This window comes from Lepisosteus oculatus, chromosome 14 (assembly GCF_040954835.1).
Source record: "Lepisosteus oculatus isolate fLepOcu1 chromosome 14, fLepOcu1.hap2, whole genome shotgun sequence".
In the NCBI taxonomy this organism is placed as follows: Eukaryota; Metazoa; Chordata; class Actinopteri; order Semionotiformes; family Lepisosteidae; genus Lepisosteus; species Lepisosteus oculatus.
Window position 1 is genome coordinate 44,248,164 of NC_090709.1, and position 22,187 is coordinate 44,270,350.

General features: G+C 52.1%; 23 non-coding genes and 1 pseudogene across 23 annotated transcripts; 9 read left to right on the top strand and 15 right to left on the bottom strand.

Moving 5' to 3' along the window:
- Positions 1–188: 188 nt before the first annotated feature.
- trnav-cac (transfer RNA valine (anticodon CAC)) lies at positions 189–261 on the bottom strand. The gene has a single exon. It is a non-coding gene; the product is annotated as a tRNA-Val (tRNA).
- A 694-nt stretch (positions 262–955) lies between these two features.
- On the top strand, positions 956–1,027 carry trnah-gug (transfer RNA histidin (anticodon GUG)). The gene has a single exon. It is a non-coding gene; the product is annotated as a tRNA-His (tRNA).
- Positions 1,028–1,601: 574 nt separating this feature from the next.
- trnav-aac (transfer RNA valine (anticodon AAC)) lies at positions 1,602–1,674 on the bottom strand. Its single transcript has one exon. It is a non-coding gene; the product is annotated as a tRNA-Val (tRNA).
- A 109-nt stretch (positions 1,675–1,783) lies between these two features.
- trnaf-gaa (transfer RNA phenylalanine (anticodon GAA)) lies at positions 1,784–1,856 on the bottom strand. Its single transcript has one exon. It is a non-coding gene; the product is annotated as a tRNA-Phe (tRNA).
- A 1,022-nt stretch (positions 1,857–2,878) lies between these two features.
- Positions 2,879–2,950, top strand: trnad-guc (transfer RNA aspartic acid (anticodon GUC)). The gene has a single exon. It is a non-coding gene; the product is annotated as a tRNA-Asp (tRNA).
- Positions 2,951–3,571: 621 nt separating this feature from the next.
- Positions 3,572–3,644, bottom strand: trnav-cac (transfer RNA valine (anticodon CAC)). The gene has a single exon. It is a non-coding gene; the product is annotated as a tRNA-Val (tRNA).
- A 694-nt stretch (positions 3,645–4,338) lies between these two features.
- trnah-gug (transfer RNA histidin (anticodon GUG)) lies at positions 4,339–4,410 on the top strand. The gene has a single exon. It is a non-coding gene; the product is annotated as a tRNA-His (tRNA).
- A 574-nt stretch (positions 4,411–4,984) lies between these two features.
- On the bottom strand, positions 4,985–5,057 carry trnav-aac (transfer RNA valine (anticodon AAC)). The gene has a single exon. It is a non-coding gene; the product is annotated as a tRNA-Val (tRNA).
- A 109-nt stretch (positions 5,058–5,166) lies between these two features.
- Positions 5,167–5,239, bottom strand: trnaf-gaa (transfer RNA phenylalanine (anticodon GAA)). The gene has a single exon. It is a non-coding gene; the product is annotated as a tRNA-Phe (tRNA).
- A 1,024-nt stretch (positions 5,240–6,263) lies between these two features.
- Positions 6,264–6,335, top strand: trnad-guc (transfer RNA aspartic acid (anticodon GUC)). The gene has a single exon. It is a non-coding gene; the product is annotated as a tRNA-Asp (tRNA).
- A 609-nt stretch (positions 6,336–6,944) lies between these two features.
- trnav-cac (transfer RNA valine (anticodon CAC)) lies at positions 6,945–7,017 on the bottom strand. The gene has a single exon. It is a non-coding gene; the product is annotated as a tRNA-Val (tRNA).
- A 694-nt stretch (positions 7,018–7,711) lies between these two features.
- trnah-gug (transfer RNA histidin (anticodon GUG)) lies at positions 7,712–7,783 on the top strand. Its single transcript has one exon. It is a non-coding gene; the product is annotated as a tRNA-His (tRNA).
- Positions 7,784–8,357: 574 nt separating this feature from the next.
- trnav-aac (transfer RNA valine (anticodon AAC)) lies at positions 8,358–8,430 on the bottom strand. The gene has a single exon. It is a non-coding gene; the product is annotated as a tRNA-Val (tRNA).
- Positions 8,431–8,539: 109 nt separating this feature from the next.
- On the bottom strand, positions 8,540–8,612 carry trnaf-gaa (transfer RNA phenylalanine (anticodon GAA)). Its single transcript has one exon. It is a non-coding gene; the product is annotated as a tRNA-Phe (tRNA).
- A 1,024-nt stretch (positions 8,613–9,636) lies between these two features.
- Positions 9,637–9,708, top strand: trnad-guc (transfer RNA aspartic acid (anticodon GUC)). Its single transcript has one exon. It is a non-coding gene; the product is annotated as a tRNA-Asp (tRNA).
- Positions 9,709–10,329: 621 nt separating this feature from the next.
- Positions 10,330–10,402, bottom strand: trnav-cac (transfer RNA valine (anticodon CAC)). Its single transcript has one exon. It is a non-coding gene; the product is annotated as a tRNA-Val (tRNA).
- Positions 10,403–11,096: 694 nt separating this feature from the next.
- trnah-gug (transfer RNA histidin (anticodon GUG)) lies at positions 11,097–11,168 on the top strand. The gene has a single exon. It is a non-coding gene; the product is annotated as a tRNA-His (tRNA).
- A 574-nt stretch (positions 11,169–11,742) lies between these two features.
- trnav-aac (transfer RNA valine (anticodon AAC)) lies at positions 11,743–11,815 on the bottom strand. Its single transcript has one exon. It is a non-coding gene; the product is annotated as a tRNA-Val (tRNA).
- Positions 11,816–11,924: 109 nt separating this feature from the next.
- On the bottom strand, positions 11,925–11,997 carry trnaf-gaa (transfer RNA phenylalanine (anticodon GAA)). Its single transcript has one exon. It is a non-coding gene; the product is annotated as a tRNA-Phe (tRNA).
- A 1,024-nt stretch (positions 11,998–13,021) lies between these two features.
- On the top strand, positions 13,022–13,093 carry trnad-guc (transfer RNA aspartic acid (anticodon GUC)). The gene has a single exon. It is a non-coding gene; the product is annotated as a tRNA-Asp (tRNA).
- A 609-nt stretch (positions 13,094–13,702) lies between these two features.
- Positions 13,703–13,775, bottom strand: trnav-cac (transfer RNA valine (anticodon CAC)). The gene has a single exon. It is a non-coding gene; the product is annotated as a tRNA-Val (tRNA).
- A 1,341-nt stretch (positions 13,776–15,116) lies between these two features.
- On the bottom strand, positions 15,117–15,189 carry trnav-aac (transfer RNA valine (anticodon AAC)). The gene has a single exon. It is a non-coding gene; the product is annotated as a tRNA-Val (tRNA).
- A 108-nt stretch (positions 15,190–15,297) lies between these two features.
- On the bottom strand, positions 15,298–15,370 carry trnaf-gaa (transfer RNA phenylalanine (anticodon GAA)). The gene has a single exon. It is a non-coding gene; the product is annotated as a tRNA-Phe (tRNA).
- Positions 15,371–21,645: 6,275 nt separating this feature from the next.
- LOC138219185 (5S ribosomal RNA) lies at positions 21,646–21,754 on the top strand (annotated as a pseudogene).
- The last annotated feature ends 433 nt before the right edge of the window (positions 21,755–22,187 follow it).

Consider the following 22,187-nt stretch of genomic DNA (forward strand, 5'->3'; position numbering starts at 1 on the left):
TCACCTGTCCCCACCTGTCACGCGGGAGACTGGGGTGCATCAGGACGCGCCTTGAAGTGAAAGCAGGATGCGCTGTGACATGCACTGTGCAGATCCCGCCACACTAAGAGGTGGGTCCAGTGGGTCTGTTCGATCACAGCGCTAGGCGAATCCCCAATCCCCTTTTGTGCCTGGCGACAAAAGATGTCTGTTTCCGCCCGGTTTCGAACCGGGGACCTTTCGCGTGTGAGGCGAACGTGATAACCACTACACTACGGAAACGGTGGTAAGACGTGCCCAGCGGCCCAGCGCTGAGCTTCGCCAATGCGATTTAGCTGCTTCCAGTGCCTTTATTGGAGTGCGCTGATGGACCGTGCTCTCTCTCCAGAGACCAGCACGCCTGTCATGGACGGAGCAGGAAAGGCGGCGCCACATTCTACAGCCCTCTCCACGCAATCGACGAAATCGGGCTACTGAAGTGGAGAAAATCGCCTCTCCAGAAAGTGCAAATATCATCTTGGAGACTATAAATCCTATTGCCGAAGGTCAGCCCTGTCTACCAGAGTAACCCTCCCACAGCGATGATCAGCTCGTCTCACACGCGAGAAGTTTCGGTTGGAAACAAGCGCCCCCTCTTCTCGCACGTTTTGCACGTTCGAGTAGTTTTAATGCGGCTCTTTCGTACACGGTGCTGATCTTTTGGAAAGCAGGAGGCAAAACCGAGTCGAACCGCCTGGGTGAAAACCAGGAACCCTAACCGCTAGACTATATGGCAGCGAACAACCATGCTGTTCACGGCATCAAGCAAGCAAACTACATAAATATGAGAAAACACGCAAGAGAGTTGTCACTCAGAGTGTCGAAGGGTCGATGTATACTGGGGCTCAGTTGAAATGCAACGTCAGGACTTTTCCGAATTATGTCACACGAAGAGAGCACAGCCCTTTCCGCCCTGCCGCCTGTGTCTCGGTAACTCGCTGTGATCGTATAGTGGTCAGTACTTTGCGTTGTGGCCGCAACAACCCCGGTTCGAATCCGGGTCACGGCAGAATAGGGGCGTCTGCTTTTACTACTCGCGCGAATGAAGGCAAAAAAAAGCCAATCGACGTGAACGAACGGCGCTTTACAGAGGAGTACTGCCTGACTGGATCGTTGATGAACGACAGAGGCCACTCCGACCTCTTCTCGGTTTTCTTCAATGACTTACTAAGGATCTTCTTCACATTCGCCCATGCAGGGGAAGCCAGTTACACCAAAGCAAACGCAGGAAAGTGCATTTCAAGCAGAGACCAGGAGGGACTTGTTTACACCGAGAGTGGGCGGAGAATGGAACAATGCGCCCAGCCCTGTTGCTGGAGCCGATTCTTGATGAGCTCTTGGGCTCACTAAGAGGCCCCCGCTGGATGCTAATCTTTCTGTTGTTCTTGCAGGTCCTGCGCTGCTTTTGAGCCGACAGAGCTCGACCTGGTCTGTCGGCACAGCCCAATTGCAAATGATCGGCTCCGCGTACAGAAGGAACGTGCGTTTGGTACAAGAGTGCACGAAGGCACCGGAAATACATTGGGAACAAATGACCGGTCGCTCAAGACCTCTGTGAAGTACAGGAGCGTGCAAAACGAGGCTGTTTCCGCCCGGTCTCGAACCGGGGACCTTTCGCGTGTTAGGCGAACGTGATAGCCGCTACACTACGGAAACCTGTAGGGACTGCTGCTGGTGTCTCGCTTGCGTTTCGGGCTGAGAAAGGGACGCGTCACTTTAGGCAGGTGGCGCTGGAGAGAGGAACAAAGGGCGCGATGAAACAAAATGCCGAAACCCGGGATCGAACCAGGGACCTTTAGATCTTCAGTCTAACGCTCTCCCAACTGAGCTATTTCGGCAGTGCGCAAAGCCCACAGCCACCTGCTCCAGCCTTCCTGTGTTGTGGCATGAGCGCACCAAGAGTAGCGGGAGAGTGTTGCAGGAACGTCACTCAGAAGGAAAGCCACCCAGCTGCGCCCTCTGAGCTCTGTCCAGCGCATCTTCCTCGCATGGACTCCTGCCTGCGACGGGCAGGAAACAATTAGCAAGAACAGAACGACACGCCATGGGTGTCTCATGACCGCACCTTAGGTTGTGACACGTGCAGGTGTGAGGGGTTGCCGGGCTACTTTGGAGCAGAGCTTGGGCGGAGGGGGGGCGGGAAAGCAGACAAAGAGGTGACACCTCAAGGTCTGCACGATCACAGCTCTCCGCCGCCCCAGGCTTCCGCTCGATAAGCTACTGGACACACCCGCCCCTCCTCACACAGACCGTGGAAAAGCCCCCGAGTGGGAGGGCTCGCTCTTCCTCCCAGGAGCTCTTGGACACGACGCCCAGACAGGGCGCGGGGAGCCGCCGCCTGCAAACACGGCTCCAGGCAGGACTCCACTCCGCAGGAGCCGCAGAGCAGAGGAGATGAGGGCAGCTTAGCTCCTGTGCAGAGACCTGAGCTGCTGTTGCTGTGGATGCTGTCTTTTCTGCACTCGGGGTAGGAGTGAATGTTGAGTTGCACTTAGAAATGAAGCAGAGCACTTCAACGGCACGGGTGTGTGTGTGTGCGCCCTGGTGATTCTGGGAGACAGATCGAACCTGGGCTAAAAGAGAGGGGGCTTAGCCCTCTTCCATTTGCTAGTTCAAAGTTGTACAACCCCTTTGTATCTGCTAGGCGGCGCAGTCGTCGTGCACAAAGAACACTTTGAAAAGCGTCAAAGGCAAGTCATTCCGAGTTGGTCGTTTGTGTTTTCCGTTCAGACGCGAAATGCTGACATGATCTCTCGGCTCCTCGGTTGTCATTTCTGCTCCGTAAAGGGATCACAGCACGCGTCGGCTTCCAGCATGCTGGGTCGGGACACGATGCCGGGGGTTGGAGAGAGCGATGTCTTCCTCGTTAGTATAGTGGCAAGTATCCCCGCCTGTCACGCGGGAGACCGGGGTTCGATTCCCCGACGGGGAGTAGCTTTTCTTTCACCTCCTTAGAGAAATGACTGCCTTTCACTTCTCTGTTTTCTTTCACAGCGTCGTGCACCTTTTCATTGCTCTCGCTTTCAGAGCCTCCGCACGGCAGTCGACTCGACATCAGGAAGCACATTGAAGTGAAAGCAGGAAGCGCTGCGACATGCACTGTGCAGATCCCGCCACACTAAGAGGTGAGTGGGTCTGTTCGATGCACAAAGAACGCTTTGAGAAGCGTCAAAGGCAAGTCATTCCGAGTTGGTCGTTTGTGTTTTCCGTTCAGACGCGAAATGCTGAAATGATCTCTCGGCTCCTCGGTTGTCATTTCTGCTCCGTAAAGGAATCACAGCACGCGTCGGCTTCCAGCACGGTGGGTCGGGACACGATGCCGGGGGTCGGAGAGAGCGATGTCTTCCTCGTTAGTATAGGACCTGTCACCTGTCCCCACCTGTCACGCGGGAGACTGGGGTGCATCAGGACGCGCCTTGAAGTGAAAGCAGGATGCGCTGTGACATGCACTGTGCAGATCCCGCCACACTAAGAGGTGGGTCCAGTGGGTCTGTTCGATCACAGCGCTAGGCGAATCCCCAATCCCCTTTTGTGCCTGGCGACAAAAGATGTCTGTTTCCGCCCGGTTTCGAACCGGGGACCTTTCGCGTGTGAGGCGAACGTGATAACCACTACACTACGGAAACGGTGGTAAGACGTGCCCAGCGGCCCAGCGCTGAGCTTCGCCAATGCGATTTAGCTGCTTCCAGTGCCTTTATTGGAGTGCGCTGATGGACCGTGCTCTCTCTCCAGAGACCAGCACGCCTGTCATGGACGGAGCAGGAAAGGCGGCGCCACATTCTACAGCCCTCTCCACGCAATCGACGAAATCGGGCTACTGAAGTGGAGAAAATCGCCTCTCCAGAAAGTGCAAATATCATCTTGGAGACTATAAATCCTATTGCCGAAGGTCAGCCCTGTCTACCAGAGTAACCCTCCCACAGCGATGATCAGCTCGTCTCACACGCGAGAAGTTTCGGTTGGAAACAAGCGCCCCCTCTTCTCGCACGTTTTGCACGTTCGAGTAGTTTTAATGCGGCTCTTTCGTACACGGTGCTGATCTTTTGGAAAGCAGGAGGCAAAACCGAGTCGAACCGCCTGGGTGAAAACCAGGAACCCTAACCGCTAGACTATATGGCAGCGAACAACCATGCTGTTCACGGCATCAAGCAAGCAAACTACATAAATATGAGAAAACACGCAAGAGAGTTGTCACTCAGAGTGTCGAAGGGTCGATGTATACTGGGGCTCAGTTGAAATGCAACGTCAGGACTTTTCCGAATTATGTCACACGAAGAGAGCACAGCCCTTTCCGCCCTGCCGCGTGTGTCTCGGTAACTCGCTGTGATCGTATAGTGGTCAGTACTTTGCGTTGTGGCCGCAACAACCCCGGTTCGAATCCGGGTCACGGCAGAATAGGGGCGTCTGCTTTTACTACTCGCGCGAATGAAGGCAAAAAAAAGCCAATCGACGTGAACGAACGGCGCTTTACAGAGGAGTACTGCCTGACTGGATCGTTGATGAACGACAGAGGCCACTCCGACCTCTTCTCGGTTTTCTTCAATGACTTACTAAGGATCTTCTTCACATTCGCCCATGCAGGGGAAGCCAGTTACACCAAAGCAAACGCAGGAAAGTGCATTTCAAGCAGAGACCAGGAGGGACTTGTTTACACCGAGAGTGGGCGGAGAATGGAACAATGCGCCCAGCCCTGTTGCTGGAGCCGATTCTTGATGAGCTCTTGGGCTCACTAAGAGGCCCCCGCTGGATGCTAATCTTTCTGTTGTTCTTGCAGGTCCTGCGCTGCTTTTGAGCCGACAGAGCTCGACCTGGTCTGTCGGCACAGCCCAATTGCAAATGATCGGCTCCGCGTACAGAAGGAACGTGCGTTTGGTACAAGAGTGCACGAAGGCACCGGAAATACATTGGGAACAAATGACCGGTCGCTCAAGACCTCTGTGAAGTACAGGAGCGTGCAAAACGAGGCTGTTTCCGCCCGGTCTCGAACCGGGGACCTTTCGCGTGTTAGGCGAACGTGATAGCCGCTACACTACGGAAACCTGTAGGGACTGCTGCTGGTGTCTCGCTTGCGTTTCGGGCTGAGAAAGGGACGCGTCACTTTAGGCAGGTGGCGCTGGAGAGAGGAACAAAGGGCGCGATGAAACAAAATGCCGAAACCCGGGATCGAACCAGGGACCTTTAGATCTTCAGTCTAACGCTCTCCCAACTGAGCTATTTCGGCAGTGCGCAAAGCCCACAGCCACCTGCTCCAGCCTTCCTGTGTTGTGGCATGAGCGCACCAAGAGTAGCGGGAGAGTGTTGCAGGAACGTCACTCAGAAGGAAAGCCACCCAGCTGCGCCCTCTGAGCTCTGTCCAGCGCATCTTCCTCGCATGGACTCCTGCCTGCGACGGGCAGGAAACAATTAGCAAGAACAGAACGACACGCCATGGGTGTCTCATGACCGCACCTTAGGTTGTGACACGTGCAGGTGTGAGGGGTTGCCGGGCTACTTTGGAGCAGAGCTTGGGCGGAGGGGGGGCGGGAAAGCAGACAAAGAGGTGACACCTCAAGGTCTGCACGATCACAGCTCTCCGCCGCCCCAGGCTTCCGCTCGATAAGCTACTGGACACACCCGCCCCTCCTCACACAGACCGTGGAAAAGCCCCCGAGTGGGAGGGCTCGCTCTTCCTCCCAGGAGCTCTTGGACACGACGCCCAGACAGGGCGCGGGGAGCCGCCGCCTGCAAACACGGCTCCAGGCAGGACTCCACTCCGCAGGAGCCGCAGAGCAGAGGAGATGAGGGCAGCTTAGCTCCTGTGCAGAGACCTGAGCTGTTGTTGCTGTGGATGCTGTCTTTTCTGCACTCGGGGTAGGAGTGAATGTTGAGTTGCACTTAGAAATGAAGCAGAGCACTTCAACGGCACGGGTGTGTGTGTGTGTGCGCCCTGGTGATTCTGGGAGACAGATCGAACCTGGGCTAAAAGAGAGGGGGCTTAGCCCTCTTCCATTTGCTAGTTCAAAGTTGTACAACCCCTTTGTATCTGCTAGGCGGCGCAGTCGTCGTGCACAAAGAACACTTTGAAAAGCGTCAAAGGCAAGTCATTCCGAGTTGGTCGTTTGTGTTTTCCGTTCAGACGCGAAATGCTGACATGATCTCTCGGCTCCTCGGTTGTCATTTCTGCTCCGTAAAGGGATCACAGCACGCGTCGGCTTCCAGCATGCTGGGTCGGGACACGATGCCGGGGGTTGGAGAGAGCGATGTCTTCCTCGTTAGTATAGTGGCAAGTATCCCCGCCTGTCACGCGGGAGACCGGGGTTCGATTCCCCGACGGGGAGTAGCTTTTCTTTCACCTCCTTAGAGAAATGACTGCCTTTCACTTCTCTGTTTTCTTTCACAGCGTCGTGCACCTTTTCATTGCTCTCGCTTTCAGAGCCTCCGCACGGCAGTCGACTCGACATCAGGAAGCACATTGAAGTGAAAGCAGGAAGCGCTGCGACATGCACTGTGCAGATCCCGCCACACTAAGAGGTGAGTGGGTCTGTTCGATGCACAAAGAACGCTTTGAGAAGCGTCAAAGGCAAGTCATTCCGAGTTGGTCGTTTGTGTTTTCCGTTCAGACGCGAAATGCTGAAATGATCTCTCGGCTCCTCGGTTGTCATTTCTGCTCCGTAAAGGAATCACAGCACGCGTCGGCTTCCAGCACGGTGGGTCGGGACACGATGCCGGGGGTCGGAGAGAGCGATGTCTTCCTCGTTAGTATAGGACCTGTCACCTGTCCCCACCTGTCACGCGGGAGACTGGGGTGCATCAGGACGCGCCTTGAAGTGAAAGCAGGATGCGCTGTGCAGATCCCGCCACACTAAGAGGTGGGTCCAGTGGGTCTGTTCGATCACAGCGCTAGGCGAATCCCCAATCCCCTTTTGTGCCTGGCGACAAAAGATGTCTGTTTCCGCCCGGTTTCGAACAGGGGACCTTTCGCGTGTGAGGCGAACGTGATAACCACTACACTACGGAAACGGTGGTAAGACGTGCCCAGCGGCCCAGCGCTGAGCTTCGCCAATGCGATTTAGCTGCTTCCAGTGCCTTTATTGGAGTGCGCTGATGGACCGTGCTCTCTCTCCAGAGACCAGCACGCCTGTCATGGACGGAGCAGGAAAGGCGGCGCCACATTCTACAGCCCTCTCCACGCAATCGACGAAATCGGGCTACTGAAGTGGAGAAAATCGCCTCTCCAGAAAGTGCAAATATCATCTTGGAGACTATAAATCCTATTGCCGAAGGTCAGCCCTGTCTACCAGAGTAACCCTCCCACAGCGATGATCAGCTCGTCTCACACGCGAGAAGTTTCGGTTGGAAACAAGCGCCCCCTCTTCTCGCACGTTTTGCACGTTCGAGTAGTTTTAATGCGGCTCTTTCGTACACGGTGCTGATCTTTTGGAAAGCAGGAGGCAAAACCGAGTCGAACCGCCTGGGTGAAAACCAGGAACCCTAACCGCTAGACTATATGGCAGCGAACAACCATGCTGTTCACGGCATCAAGCAAGCAAACTACATAAATATGAGAAAACACGCAAGAGAGTTGTCACTCAGAGTGTCGAAGGGTCGATGTATACTGGGGCTCAGTTGAAATGCAACGTCAGGACTTTTCCGAATTATGTCACACGAAGAGAGCACAGCCCTTTCCGCCCTGCCGCGTGTGTCTCGGTAACTCGCTGTGATCGTATAGTGGTCAGTACTTTGCGTTGTGGCCGCAACAACCCCGGTTCGAATCCGGGTCACGGCAGAATAGGGGCGTCTGCTTTTACTACTCGCGCGAATGAAGGCAAAAAAAAGCCAATCGACGTGAACGAACGGCGCTTTACAGAGGAGTACTGCCTGACTGGATCGTTGATGAACGACAGAGGCCACTCCGACCTCTTCTCGGTTTTCTTCAATGACTTACTAAGGATCTTCTTCACATTCGCCCATGCAGGGGAAGCCAGTTACACCAAAGCAAACGCAGGAAAGTGCATTTCAAGCAGAGACCAGGAGGGACTTGTTTACACCGAGAGTGGGCGGAGAATGGAACAATGCGCCCAGCCCTGTTGCTGGAGCCGATTCTTGATGAGCTCTTGGGCTCACTAAGAGGCCCCCGCTGGATGCTAATCTTTCTGTTGTTCTTGCAGGTCCTGCGCTGCTTTTGAGCCGACAGAGCTCGACCTGGTCTGTCGGCACAGCCCAATTGCAAATGATCGGCTCCGCGTACAGAAGGAACGTGCGTTTGGTACAAGAGTGCACGAAGGCACCGGAAATACATTGGGAACAAATGACCGGTCGCTCAAGACCTCTGTGAAGTACAGGAGCGTGCAAAACGAGGCTGTTTCCGCCCGGTCTCGAACCGGGGACCTTTCGCGTGTTAGGCGAACGTGATAGCCGCTACACTACGGAAACCTGTAGGGACTGCTGCTGGTGTCTCGCTTGCGTTTCGGGCTGAGAAAGGGACGCGTCACTTTAGGCAGGTGGCGCTGGAGAGAGGAACAAAGGGCGCGATGAAACAAAATGCCGAAACCCGGGATCGAACCAGGGACCTTTAGATCTTCAGTCTAACGCTCTCCCAACTGAGCTATTTCGGCAGTGCGCAAAGCCCACAGCCACCTGCTCCAGCCTTCCTGTGTTGTGGCATGAGCGCACCAAGAGTAGCGGGAGAGTGTTGCAGGAACGTCACTCAGAAGGAAAGCCACCCAGCTGCGCCCTCTGAGCTCTGTCCAGCGCATCTTCCTCGCATGGACTCCTGCCTGCGACGGGCAGGAAACAATTAGCAAGAACAGAACGACACGCCATGGGTGTCTCATGACCGCACCTTAGGTTGTGACACGTGCAGGTGTGAGGGGTTGCCGGGCTACTTTGGAGCAGAGCTTGGGCGGAGGGGGGGCGGGAAAGCAGACAAAGAGGTGACACCTCAAGGTCTGCACGATCACAGCTCTCCGCCGCCCCAGGCTTCCGCTCGATAAGCTACTGGACACACCCGCCCCTCCTCACACAGACCGTGGAAAAGCCCCCGAGTGGGAGGGCTCGCTCTTCCTCCCAGGAGCTCTTGGACACGACGCCCAGACAGGGCGCGGGGAGCCGCCGCCTGCAAACACGGCTCCAGGCAGGACTCCACTCCGCAGGAGCCGCAGAGCAGAGGAGATGAGGGCAGCTTAGCTCCTGTGCAGAGACCTGAGCTGTTGTTGCTGTGGATGCTGTCTTTTCTGCACTCGGGGTAGGAGTGAATGTTGAGTTGCACTTAGAAATGAAGCAGAGCACTTCAACGGCACGGGTGTGTGTGTGTGTGCGCCCTGGTGATTCTGGGAGACAGATCGAACCTGGGCTAAAAGAGAGGGGGCTTAGCCCTCTTCCATTTGCTAGTTCAAAGTTGTACAACCCCTTTGTATCTGCTAGGCGGCGCAGTCGTCGTGCACAAAGAACACTTTGAAAAGCGTCAAAGGCAAGTCATTCCGAGTTGGTCGTTTGTGTTTTCCGTTCAGACGCGAAATGCTGACATGATCTCTCGGCTCCTCGGTTGTCATTTCTGCTCCGTAAAGGGATCACAGCACGCGTCGGCTTCCAGCATGCTGGGTCGGGACACGATGCCGGGGGTTGGAGAGAGCGATGTCTTCCTCGTTAGTATAGTGGCAAGTATCCCCGCCTGTCACGCGGGAGACCGGGGTTCGATTCCCCGACGGGGAGTAGCTTTTCTTTCACCTCCTTAGAGAAATGACTGCCTTTCACTTCTCTGTTTTCTTTCACAGCGTCGTGCACCTTTTCATTGCTCTCGCTTTCAGAGCCTCCGCACGGCAGTCGACTCGACATCAGGAAGCACATTGAAGTGAAAGCAGGAAGCGCTGCGACATGCACTGTGCAGATCCCGCCACACTAAGAGGTGAGTGGGTCTGTTCGATGCACAAAGAACGCTTTGAGAAGCGTCAAAGGCAAGTCATTCCGAGTTGGTCGTTTGTGTTTTCCGTTCAGACGCGAAATGCTGAAATGATCTCTCGGCTCCTCGGTTGTCATTTCTGCTCCGTAAAGGAATCACAGCACGCGTCGGCTTCCAGCACGGTGGGTCGGGACACGATGCCGGGGGTCGGAGAGAGCGATGTCTTCCTCGTTAGTATAGGACCTGTCACCTGTCCCCACCTGTCACGCGGGAGACTGGGGTGCATCAGGACGCGCCTTGAAGTGAAAGCAGGATGCGCTGTGACATGCACTGTGCAGATCCCGCCACACTAAGAGGTGGGTCCAGTGGGTCTGTTCGATCACAGCGCTAGGCGAATCCCCAATCCCCTTTTGTGCCTGGCGACAAAAGATGTCTGTTTCCGCCCGGTTTCGAACAGGGGACCTTTCGCGTGTGAGGCGAACGTGATAACCACTACACTACGGAAACGGTGGTAAGACGTGCCCAGCGGCCCAGCGCTGAGCTTCGCCAATGCGATTTAGCTGCTTCCAGTGCCTTTATTGGAGTGCGCTGATGGACCGTGCTCTCTCTCCAGAGACCAGCACGCCTGTCATGGACGGAGCAGGAAAGGCGGCGCCACATTCTACAGCCCTCTCCACGCAATCGACGAAATCGGGCTACTGAAGTGGAGAAAATCGCCTCTCCAGAAAGTGCAAATATCATCTTGGAGACTATAAATCCTATTGCCGAAGGTCAGCCCTGTCTACCAGAGTAACCCTCCCACAGCGATGATCAGCTCGTCTCACACGCGAGAAGTTTCGGTTGGAAACAAGCGCCCCCTCTTCTCGCACGTTTTGCACGTTCGAGTAGTTTTAATGCGGCTCTTTCGTACACGGTGCTGATCTTTTGGAAAGCAGGAGGCAAAACCGAGTCGAACCGCCTGGGTGAAAACCAGGAACCCTAACCGCTAGACTATATGGCAGCGAACAACCATGCTGTTCACGGCATCAAGCAAGCAAACTACATAAATATGAGAAAACACGCAAGAGAGTTGTCACTCAGAGTGTCGAAGGGTCGATGTATACTGGGGCTCAGTTGAAATGCAACGTCAGGACTTTTCCGAATTATGTCACACGAAGAGAGCACAGCCCTTTCCGCCCTGCCGCGTGTGTCTCGGTAACTCGCTGTGATCGTATAGTGGTCAGTACTTTGCGTTGTGGCCGCAACAACCCCGGTTCGAATCCGGGTCACGGCAGAATAGGGGCGTCTGCTTTTACTACTCGCGCGAATGAAGGCAAAAAAAAGCCAATCGACGTGAACGAACGGCGCTTTACAGAGGAGTACTGCCTGACTGGATCGTTGATGAACGACAGAGGCCACTCCGACCTCTTCTCGGTTTTCTTCAATGACTTACTAAGGATCTTCTTCACATTCGCCCATGCAGGGGAAGCCAGTTACACCAAAGCAAACGCAGGAAAGTGCATTTCAAGCAGAGACCAGGAGGGACTTGTTTACACCGAGAGTGGGCGGAGAATGGAACAATGCGCCCAGCCCTGTTGCTGGAGCCGATTCTTGATGAGCTCTTGGGCTCACTAAGAGGCCCCCGCTGGATGCTAATCTTTCTGTTGTTCTTGCAGGTCCTGCGCTGCTTTTGAGCCGACAGAGCTCGACCTGGTCTGTCGGCACAGCCCAATTGCAAATGATCGGCTCCGCGTACAGAAGGAACGTGCGTTTGGTACAAGAGTGCACGAAGGCACCGGAAATACATTGGGAACAAATGACCGGTCGCTCAAGACCTCTGTGAAGTACAGGAGCGTGCAAAACGAGGCTGTTTCCGCCCGGTCTCGAACCGGGGACCTTTCGCGTGTTAGGCGAACGTGATAGCCGCTACACTACGGAAACCTGTAGGGACTGCTGCTGGTGTCTCGCTTGCGTTTCGGGCTGAGAAAGGGACGCGTCACTTTAGGCAGGTGGCGCTGGAGAGAGGAACAAAGGGCGCGATGAAACAAAATGCCGAAACCCGGGATCGAACCAGGGACCTTTAGATCTTCAGTCTAACGCTCTCCCAACTGAGCTATTTCGGCAGTGCGCAAAGCCCACAGCCACCTGCTCCAGCCTTCCTGTGTTGTGGCATGAGCGCACCAAGAGTAGCGGGAGAGTGTTGCAGGAACGTCACTCAGAAGGAAAGCCACCCAGCTGCGCCCTCTGAGCTCTGTCCAGCGCATCTTCCTCGCATGGACTCCTGCCTGCGACGGGCAGGAAACAATTAGCAAGAACAGAACGACACGCCATGGGTGTCTCATGACCGCACCTTAGGTTGTGACACGTGCAGGTGTGAGGGGTTGCCGGGCTACTTTGGAGCAGAGCTTGGGCGGAGGGGGGGCGGGAAAGCAGACAAAGAGGTGACACCTCAAGGTCTGCACGATCACAGCTCTCCGCCGCCCCAGGCTTCCGCTCGATAAGCTACTGGACACACCCGCCCCTCCTCACACAGACCGTGGAAAAGCCCCCGAGTGGGAGGGCTCGCTCTTCCTCCCAGGAGCTCTTGGACACGACGCCCAGACAGGGCGCGGGGAGCCGCCGCCTGCAAACACGGCTCCAGGCAGGACTCCACTCCGCAGGAGCCGCAGAGCAGAGGAGATGAGGGCAGCTTAGCTCCTGTGCAGAGACCTGAGCTGTTGTTGCTGTGGATGCTGTCTTTTCTGCACTCGGGGTAGGAGTGAATGTTGAGTTGCACTTAGAAATGAAGCAGAGCACTTCAACGGCACGGGTGTGTGTGTGTGTGCGCCCTGGTGATTCTGGGAGACAGATCGAACCTGGGCTAAAAGAGAGGGGGCTTAGCCCTCTTCCATTTGCTAGTTCAAAGTTGTACAACCCCTTTGTATCTGCTAGGCGGCGCAGTCGTCGTGCACAAAGAACACTTTGAAAAGCGTCAAAGGCAAGTCATTCCGAGTTGGTCGTTTGTGTTTTCCGTTCAGACGCGAAATGCTGACATGATCTCTCGGCTCCTCGGTTGTCATTTCTGCTCCGTAAAGGGATCACAGCACGCGTCGGCTTCCAGCATGCTGGGTCGGGACACGATGCCGGGGGTTGGAGAGAGCGATGTCTTCCTCGTTAGTATAGTGGCAAGTATCCCCGCCTGTCACGCGGGAGACCGGGGTTCGATTCCCCGACGGGGAGTAGCTTTTCTTTCACCTCCTTAGAGAAATGACTGCCTTTCACTTCTCTGTTTTCTTTCACAGCGTCGTGCACCTTTTCATTGCTCTCGCTTTCAGAGCCTCCGCACGGCAGTCGACTCGACATCAGGAAGCACATTGAAGTGAAAGCAGGAAGCGCTGCGACATGCACTGTGCAGATCCCGCCACACTAAGAGGTGAGTGGGTCTGTTCGATGCACAAAGAACGCTTTGAGAAGCGTCAAAGGCAAGTCATTCCGAGTTGGTCGTTTGTGTTTTCCGTTCAGACGCGAAATGCTGAAATGATCTCTCGGCTCCTCGGTTGTCATTTCTGCTCCGTAAAGGAATCACAGCACGCGTCGGCTTCCAGCACGGTGGGTCGGGACACGATGCCGGGGGTCGGAGAGAGCGATGTCTTCCTCGTTAGTATAGGACCTGTCACCTGTCCCCACCTGTCACGCGGGAGACTGGGGTGCATCAGGACGCGCCTTGAAGTGAAAGCAGGATGCGCTGTGCAGATCCCGCCACACTAAGAGGTGGGTCCAGTGGGTCTGTTCGATCACAGCGCTAGGCGAATCCCCAATCCCCTTTTGTGCCTGGCGACAAAAGATGTCTGTTTCCGCCCGGTTTCGAACCGGGGACCTTTCGCGTGTGAGGCGAACGTGATAACCACTACACTACGGAAACAGTGGTAAGACGTGCCCAGCGGCCCAGCGCTGAGCTTCGCCAATGCGATTCAGCTGCTTCCAGTGCCTTTATTGGAGTGCGCTGATGGACCGTGCTCTCTCTCCAGAGACCAGCACGCCTGTCATGGACGGAGCAGGAAAGGCGGCGCCACATTCTACAGCCCTCTCCACGCAATCGACGAAATCGGGCTACTGAAGTGGAGAAAATCGCCTCTCCAAAAAGTGCAAATATCATCTTGGAGACTCTAAATCCTATTGCCGAAGGTCAGCCCTGTCTACCAGAGTAACCCTCACACAGCGATGATCAGCTCGTCTCACACGCGAGAAGTTTCGGTTGGAAACAAGCGCCCCCTCTTCTCGCACGTTTTGCACGTTCGAGTAGTTTTAATGCAGCTCTTTCGTACACGGTGCTGATCTTTTGGAAAGCAGGAGGCAAAACCGAGTCGAACCGCCTGGGTGAAAACCAGGAACCCTAACCGCTAGACTATATGGCAGCGAGCAACCATGCTGTTCCCGGCATCATGCAAGCAAACTACATAAATATGAGAAAACACGCAAGAGAGTTGTCACTCAGAGTGTCGAAGGGTCGATGTATACTGGGGCTCAGTTGAAATGCAACGTCAGGACTTTTCCAAATTATGTCACACGAAGAGAGCACAGCCCTTTCCGCCCTGCCGCGTGTGTCTCGGTAACTTGCTGTGATCGTATAGTGGTCAGTACTTTGCGTTGTGGCCGCAACAACCCCGGTTCGAATCCGGATCACGGCAGAATAGGGGCGTCTGCTTTTACTACTCGCACGAATGAAGGCAAAAAAAAGCCAATCGATTGTGAACGAACGGCGCTTTACAGAGGAGTACTGCCTGACTGGATCGTTGATGAACGACAGAGGCCACTCCGACCTCTTCTCGGTTTTCTTCAATGACTTACTAAGGATCTTCTTCACATTCGCCCATGCAGGGGAAGCCAGTTACACCAAAGCAAATGCAGGAAAGTGCATTTCAAGCAGAGACCAGGAGGGACTTGTTTACACCGAGAGTGGGCGGAGAATGGAACAATGCGCCCAGCCCTGTTGCTGGAGCCGATTCTTGATGAGCTCTTGGGCTCACTAAGAGGCCCCCGCTGGATGCTAATCTTTCTGTTGTTCTTGCAGGTCCTGCGCTGCTTTTGAGCCGACAGAGCTCGTCCTGGTTTGCCGGCACAGCCCAATTGCAAATGATCGGCTCCGCGTACAGAAGGAACGTGCGTTTGGTACAAGAGTGCACGAAGGCACCGGAAATACATTGGGAACAAATGACCGGTCGCTCAAGACCTCTGTGAAGTACAGGAGCGTGCAAAACGAGGCTGTTTCCGCCCGGTCTCGAACCGGGGACCTTTCGCGTGTTAGGCGAACATGATAGCCGCTACACTACGGAAACCTGCAGGGACTGCTGCTGGTGTCTCGCTTGCGTTTCGGGCTGAGAAAGGGACGCGTCACTTTAGGCAGGGGGCGCTGGAGAGAGGAACAAAGGGCGCGATGAAAAAAATGCCGAAACCCGGGATCAAACCAGGGACCTTTAGATCTTCAGTCTAACGCTCTCCCAACTGAGCTATTTCGGCAGTGCGCAAAGCCCACAGCCACCTGCTCCAGCCTTCCTGTGTTGTGGCATGAGCGCACCAAGAGTAGCGGGAGAGTGTTGCAGGAACGTCACTCAGAAGGAAAGCCACCCAGCTGCGCCCTCTGAGCTCTGTCCAGCGCATCTTCCTCGCATGGACTCCTGCCTGCGACGGGCAGGAAACAATTAGCAAGAACAGAACGACACCCCATGGGTGTCTCATGACCGCACCTTAGGTTGTGACACGTGCAGGTGTGAGGGGTTGCCGGGCTACTTTGGAGCAGAGCTTGGGCGGAGGGGGGGCGGGAAAGCAGACAAAGAGGTGACACCTCAAGGTCTGCACGATCACAGCTCTCCGCCGCCCCAGGCTTCCGCTCGATAAGCTACTGGACACACCCGCCCCTCCTCACACAGACCGTGGAAAAGCCCCCGAGTGGGAGGGCTCTCTCTTCCTCCCAGGAGCTCTTGGACATGACCCACAGACAGGGCGCGGGGAGCCGCCGGCTGCAAACATGGCTCCAGGCAGGAATCCACTCCGCAGGAGCCACAGAGCAGAGGAGATGAGGGCAGCTTAGCTCCTGTGCAGAGACCTGAGCTGTTATTGCTGTGGATGCTGTCTTTTCTGCACTCGGGGTAGGAGTGAATGTTGAGTCGCCCTTAGAAATGAAGCAGAACACTTCAACGGCACGGGTGTGTGTGTGTGTGTGCGCCCTAGTGATTCTGGGAGACAGATCGAACCTGGGCTAAAAGAGAGGGGGCTTAGCCCTCTTCCACTTGCTAGTTCAAAGTTGTGCAACCCATTTGTATCTACCGGGGTAAAGTTAGCTTGAAGTTCGAAAACGATTTTGCCACGCCTGTAGCGTTTACACGAAACCTCTAAGAATCGCGAGAATACTTGTGTATAAAACACATTGTGAATGCTTTCTCAGCCTTTACTTTTTCATTTATATGATATTTTTTTGACCAAGCACGAATATTCTTTTGTCCATATCTTCGCAACAGAAGCACAGAACGCCTTCAAACCAAATGCATTTTAAGGACCACGACATGTGGATATTTCCACAGCCTCTACATCAAAGTATCAGTGAGCTAATTATCTTTTTTTAAACCTCCGGTTTTTCATCGATGCGTAATTACGCAGTAACTGGAACCTGGGGGACCGCTGTATACACAACTTCACAACGCGAGAAATACTGTTCAATACGGCTTCATGCAAAAAACGCATATATGACCATAGGCAAAAGAATAGCGCAGTCTCCAATTACTCAGACTGTAAGCACGGGAATAAAGCTTTGTCAGAATTCTGAAACCCTTCCTTTATGTCCTGTTTTCATTCAGGTAAGAGTCAACTATATTCACAATACTACTGACAGCAGGAAGATTAAAATATTCTTTACTCAGCAGCTTATTAAAAACAGCTCCCATGATGTTCAAACCGATTTTTTACACAGAACACTGACACAGCTTTGTGTTCTGAATCTCTTTTTCTCTTGCTTTTATTTAATGTGGCACAATGCACTGGGATAGGGGTATTCTGTTCACAAACCAATAGCATTTAAACCACAGCACCCACAATGCTGCAAGTAAGTGTTTTGCACACTAAGCAGAGAGCGATGTCTTCCTCGTTAGTATAGTGGCGAGTATCCCCACCTGTCACACGGGAGACCGGGGTACATCAGGACAGCCACAACGCAAAGTACTGACCCTTATACGATCACGGCGAGTTACCGATACACACGTGGCAGGGCGGAAAAGGCTGTGCTCTCTTCGTGTGACATAATTCGGAAAAGTCCTGACGTTGCATTACAACTGAGCCCCAGTATACATAGACCCTTCGACACTCTGAGTGACAACTCTCTTGCGTCTTTTCTCATATTTATGTAGTTTGCTTGCATGATGCCGGGAACAGCATGGTTGTTCGCTGCCATATAGTCTAGCGGTTAGGGTTCGTGGTTTTCACCCAGGCGGTTCGACTCGGTTTTGCCTCCTGCTTTCCAAAAGATCAGCACCGTGTACGAAAGAGCCGCATTAAAACTATTCGAACGTGCAAAACGTGCGAGAAGAGGGGGCGCTTGTTTCCAACCGAAACTTCTCGCGTGTGAGACGAGCTGATCATCGCTGTGGGAGGGTTACTCTGGTAGACAGGGCTGACCTTCAGCAATAGGATTTATAGTCTCCAAGATGATATTTGCACTTTCTGGAGAGGCGATTTTCTCCACTTCAGTAGCCCGATTTCGTCGATTGCGTGGAGAGGGCTGTAGAATGTGGCGCCGCCTTTCCTGCTCCGTCCATGACAGGCGTGCTGGTCTCTGGAGAGAGAGCACGATCCATCAGCGCACTCCAATAAAGGCACTGGAAGCAGCTGAATCGCATTGGCGAAGCTCAGCGCTGGGCCGCTGGGCACATCTTACCACCGTTTCCGTAGTGTAGTGGTTATCACGTTCGCCTCACACGCGAAAGGTCCCCAGCTCGAAACCGGGCGGAAACAGACATCTTTTGTCGCCAGGCACAAAAGGGGTTTGGGGATTCGCCTAGCGCTGTGATCGAACAGACCCACTCACCTCTTAGTGTGGCGGGATCTGCACAGTGCATGTCACAGCGCATCCTGCTTTCACTTCAATGCACGTCCTGATGTACCCCAGTCTCCCGCGTGACAGGTGGGGACAGGTGACAGGTCCTATACTAACGAGGAAGACATCGCTCTCTCCAACCCCCGGCATCGTGTCCCGACCCACCGTGCTGGAAGCCGACGCGTGCTGTGATTCCTTTACGGAGCAGAAATGACAACCGAGGAGCTGAGAGATCATTTCAGCATTTCGCGTCTGAACGGAAAACACAAACGACCAACTCGGAATGACTTGCCTTTGACGCTTCTCAAAACGTTCTTTGTGCATCGAACAGACCCAGTGGGCGAAAGACGTATAATATACGTCTATTAAACGCATACCTTAGACGTCTAAATGTGGTCTACAATTCGTCTAGAATGAAATTCTAATATACGTCTAAAGTTATACGTCAATTATACGTCTATGTTTAGACGTTCATTATACATAAATGGTTGGAGTTCTATTATATGGATAACTTTAGAGGACTATTATACGTATATGGTTAGAGGTCTATTATACGTATAACTTTAGAGGTCTATTATACGTATATGGTTAGAGGTCTATTATACGTATAACTTTAGATGTCTATTATACGTATAACTTTAGATGTCTATTATACGGATAACTTTAGACGTCTATTATACGTATATGGTGTAGCGACAATGCTTGTTAATAAGACAGAATTAAGCTTTGGTATGCTCCTAAAAGAGGCCCCATCTCACCCTCCATCTCTGTGGTGCAGCCACAGAGAAAGAATTCATGCAAGCTGATTTAAGAGTGTTTTCTTGTGATAAGAAACAAGCTCCCAGACGGGGATGCAATTAGCTGAGCCTGGCTATCATGATCAATGGTCATCCATTGGCGCCTATCAGTCTAGGGAGTGCCGAATGGACATCTGGACTGCATTCCTAAGTGTCAAGAGAAAGTGACTTATATCTCACCTTGACCAACCAATCAGGGACTGGCAGGGCGTGGTAATACCACGTGGGTCTCCAATGCCCGCCAAACTCTCAACCAATCAGCACACATCTGGGTCTTGATCAAAAAGGGAGCGCAAGCTCAGTTCTGGTTTCTCCTTGGCCATTTTCGCGCATCAGCAGAGACAATCACGTGACAACTGCTGTTGTCTGCAAAAAGGACTTGGACTTTGTTCTAAGCACGAGGCCGAGGATCCCGTACGTACTCAGAATTCTACCAACGTGAATGCTCCGCTTGATCAACGGCAGCCTACAGTTGGACCTTCGTCGACAACCTGAATACCTTATTCAGAAGCAGCGCTGGACCGGGAACTAACCAGTTTCTTCCCAGGCAAAAGAGTGACTTGTGAGGACTCGCGGTCACACTCTGTGCATAGAGACTTTCTACTAGCCAGCCGGACTGCTGGTAGATCCCCTCGGAGCAACGACTGCCCTGCGCGCCGCAGTTAGATTCCTCCGCCCGTCCTACTCCGAGCTGCACCTCGACTGGTTGGCCGGTAGCCAGAGGACGCCGTCACAACGCCCATTGGACAACCGCTGGAACAGAGGCTGCAACAGAGCCTGTCAGCTGGTTTGGTGTTCGTGCCGGGAAATTCCAAATCCAAACACAGTGGATAAGTAAACCCCATGTTCTACATTGTGTCTTGAGAATTCAATTGTACCTCAACACAAGTTGTTATCAATTTAATTCATGAGTAATGTATTTACTTCCGAGTTTAGAGTAACAGTGGGTAATAACACTGATTAGCGATTTGGTAACCGAACAATATATATTGACATATATTCTCTGTTGTGTATCTCTTTGTGTTGGCATCTCTTCGAGATTATATACCTTGTATATTGATAACCCTCACAGTAAGGTCTGCCGCTCGTATCCAGGCAGACTAGTATATGTTTGGTGCACAATTTATATTAATAAATGTATCTCGTGTATTGAACCCGTGTGTGTGCGTTGTTAGTTGTTCTGACGATTGATTTTCTAAAAGCCACAACGAACAACCTCGTGATTACTGCTACAATTAATAATTGTCTCAGTAAACCCATCAAACCTCTACAACCACGATACACCACCATAAACTATATTAATTTAGGAACATAAACATATAGTGTAAACTGTATATGGCTGGTATTGGTAGTTTAAAGAAAAAATACACACCAGTATTCCACTTTCTTCCTAAACATTTTAAGCATCAAAGTCTTACATGTATTAAGATTTTACCACGTTTCGGAAACGTTTTTACATGCTCCTTCTGACCATCTTAAGTTTATATACTTTGTGAAAAGTCATAAGATATTAACATTTTCTGTGAATGTGCTCGTTATCGGAGTAAACAAAAGCATACTTTTAGAATTTGATTAATAGGGAATATAATATGGAATCACGAACCTAAAGAAATTAATAACGATATAATTATTTTTATGTACTGTAGCTCAAATAGTAGTATAATACACTTTCTATGGATACATGTGCTTCTACGCAACGCAGAAGCACATCCACAAGTAACATTACCTAGCTAAGAGAGGACATTGGCTAGCCAATATGATAAATACAGTGGAAAAAAGCAATTGGGAAAATAAGACCTGCTGATCTGTTATACATACCAGGAAGAGAACAGAATATGATTTTTTTCTGTTCGAAACGTGTGTTGTCTTTATGAAATTCATGTATTTTAAACGTTTAAGTAAGAAGAAAAAAACTTACAGAAAGATACTAAGCTGATCACGAGATAGAAAGATCACCCGTTTTTCGCGCATAAAAAGTGGCTATTAACTGGGTGAACTGTTATTAACTGGAGTCAACTGGGTGAAAACACATAATATGAACATGAAACAAAAAATAAAAATAAGATACAATCTACAGACATTAAAACCAGTGTCATGGAAATTTAACTATCAAGGAAGCCACAAGAGAGAGTTCTCACCTGAGTAAGGTCTTTATTTCAATATTGCAATATTGGGAGCACTGCTGCCACTTCGCAAAGTGCAACCAGAGACTCAATTTGTTACAAGCAGTACAGGGTTTTTATAAGACGTTGCGCTGTAAAAAAGCTCAGCGCTTTGTCCCTTCTAAAAGTTCCCCTTTCCCTAAGAGAAAACAGATTACATCAAAAAGCGAAAGAAGAAGCACTAGATATGTTATTCAAAGCTTATCAGTTACTTTCAGCTAATTCTAACGACCCAGACAGCATATATTGTTTTGGTACATTGTCTTCTAAAGTAACCTAAACAGTGTACTTTGTTGACGCACTGTTTTCTAAAGTTCTGCACGTACTGTAGCACAGCAATTACATCCATGAAATATATTATCTAAAAGCCCCAATATATTTTTTTGCAAAGCTCTCTACATTTTAAGAATCAATTTACTTATTAGATTTCCACTTCAAGACTTGTTCGGCTGGCGTTCTGGGAGTCGCGTTTATCAGAATTGTATTGAGATCGTTTTCCACAGAGCTCAGATGTCAAAGCACAGCAGCAGCTCTCCACAGCGATCCTCTTTAGCGCCCTTTCTCCCGCAGCTCCGTCCTCATTGGAAGGAAGCAAGAGTGAAAGGCTGAAGTGAAATAGAGCGGGGACGAAGGCAGTTGAGAGAGAGAACGTGGGAAGAAGAGAAAAACGCAAGGGAAAAAAAGCAGCGTAGTAAAAGAGGTGACGGAGCTGCCCTCTCTATAAGAAGGGTGCCAGCGACCCCTGCTCTTGCTTACGGGCACACCCCCTTGAGCACACTTGATCTCGGAAGCTAAACAGGGATGGGCCTGGTTAGTATTTGGATGGGAGACCGCCTGGGAATACCAGGTGCTGTAAGCTTTTAAGCGCAGGAGGCGCCCTATCCCCGTTCGCTCGCTCATTCCCCTGTTCACACGTGCAGTGCGGCTTGTCCGTCTGTTTATTTGTCAGCTTTGGCGAGACACGGGTGCTTGTGTATTAGCGTGAGCGTTTTTTATTCTGATCATGAACAGTTTTACAAGTCCGCAAAGGATCGAGGAAAGGTTTATCGCCAGCTGAAAAGAGACAAAGCGCTTCGGCTGTGGAGACTTGTTCTGCTGGCGTTCGGGGAGTCGCGTTTTTCAGAATTGTATTGAGATCGTTTTCCACAGAGCTCAGATGTCAAAGCACAGCAGCAGCTCTCCACAGCGATCCTCTATAGCGCTCTTTCAGCTCCGTCCTCATTGGAAGGAAGCAAGAGTGAAAGGCTGAAGTGAAATAGAGCGGGGACGAAGGCAGTGAAGAGAGAGAACGT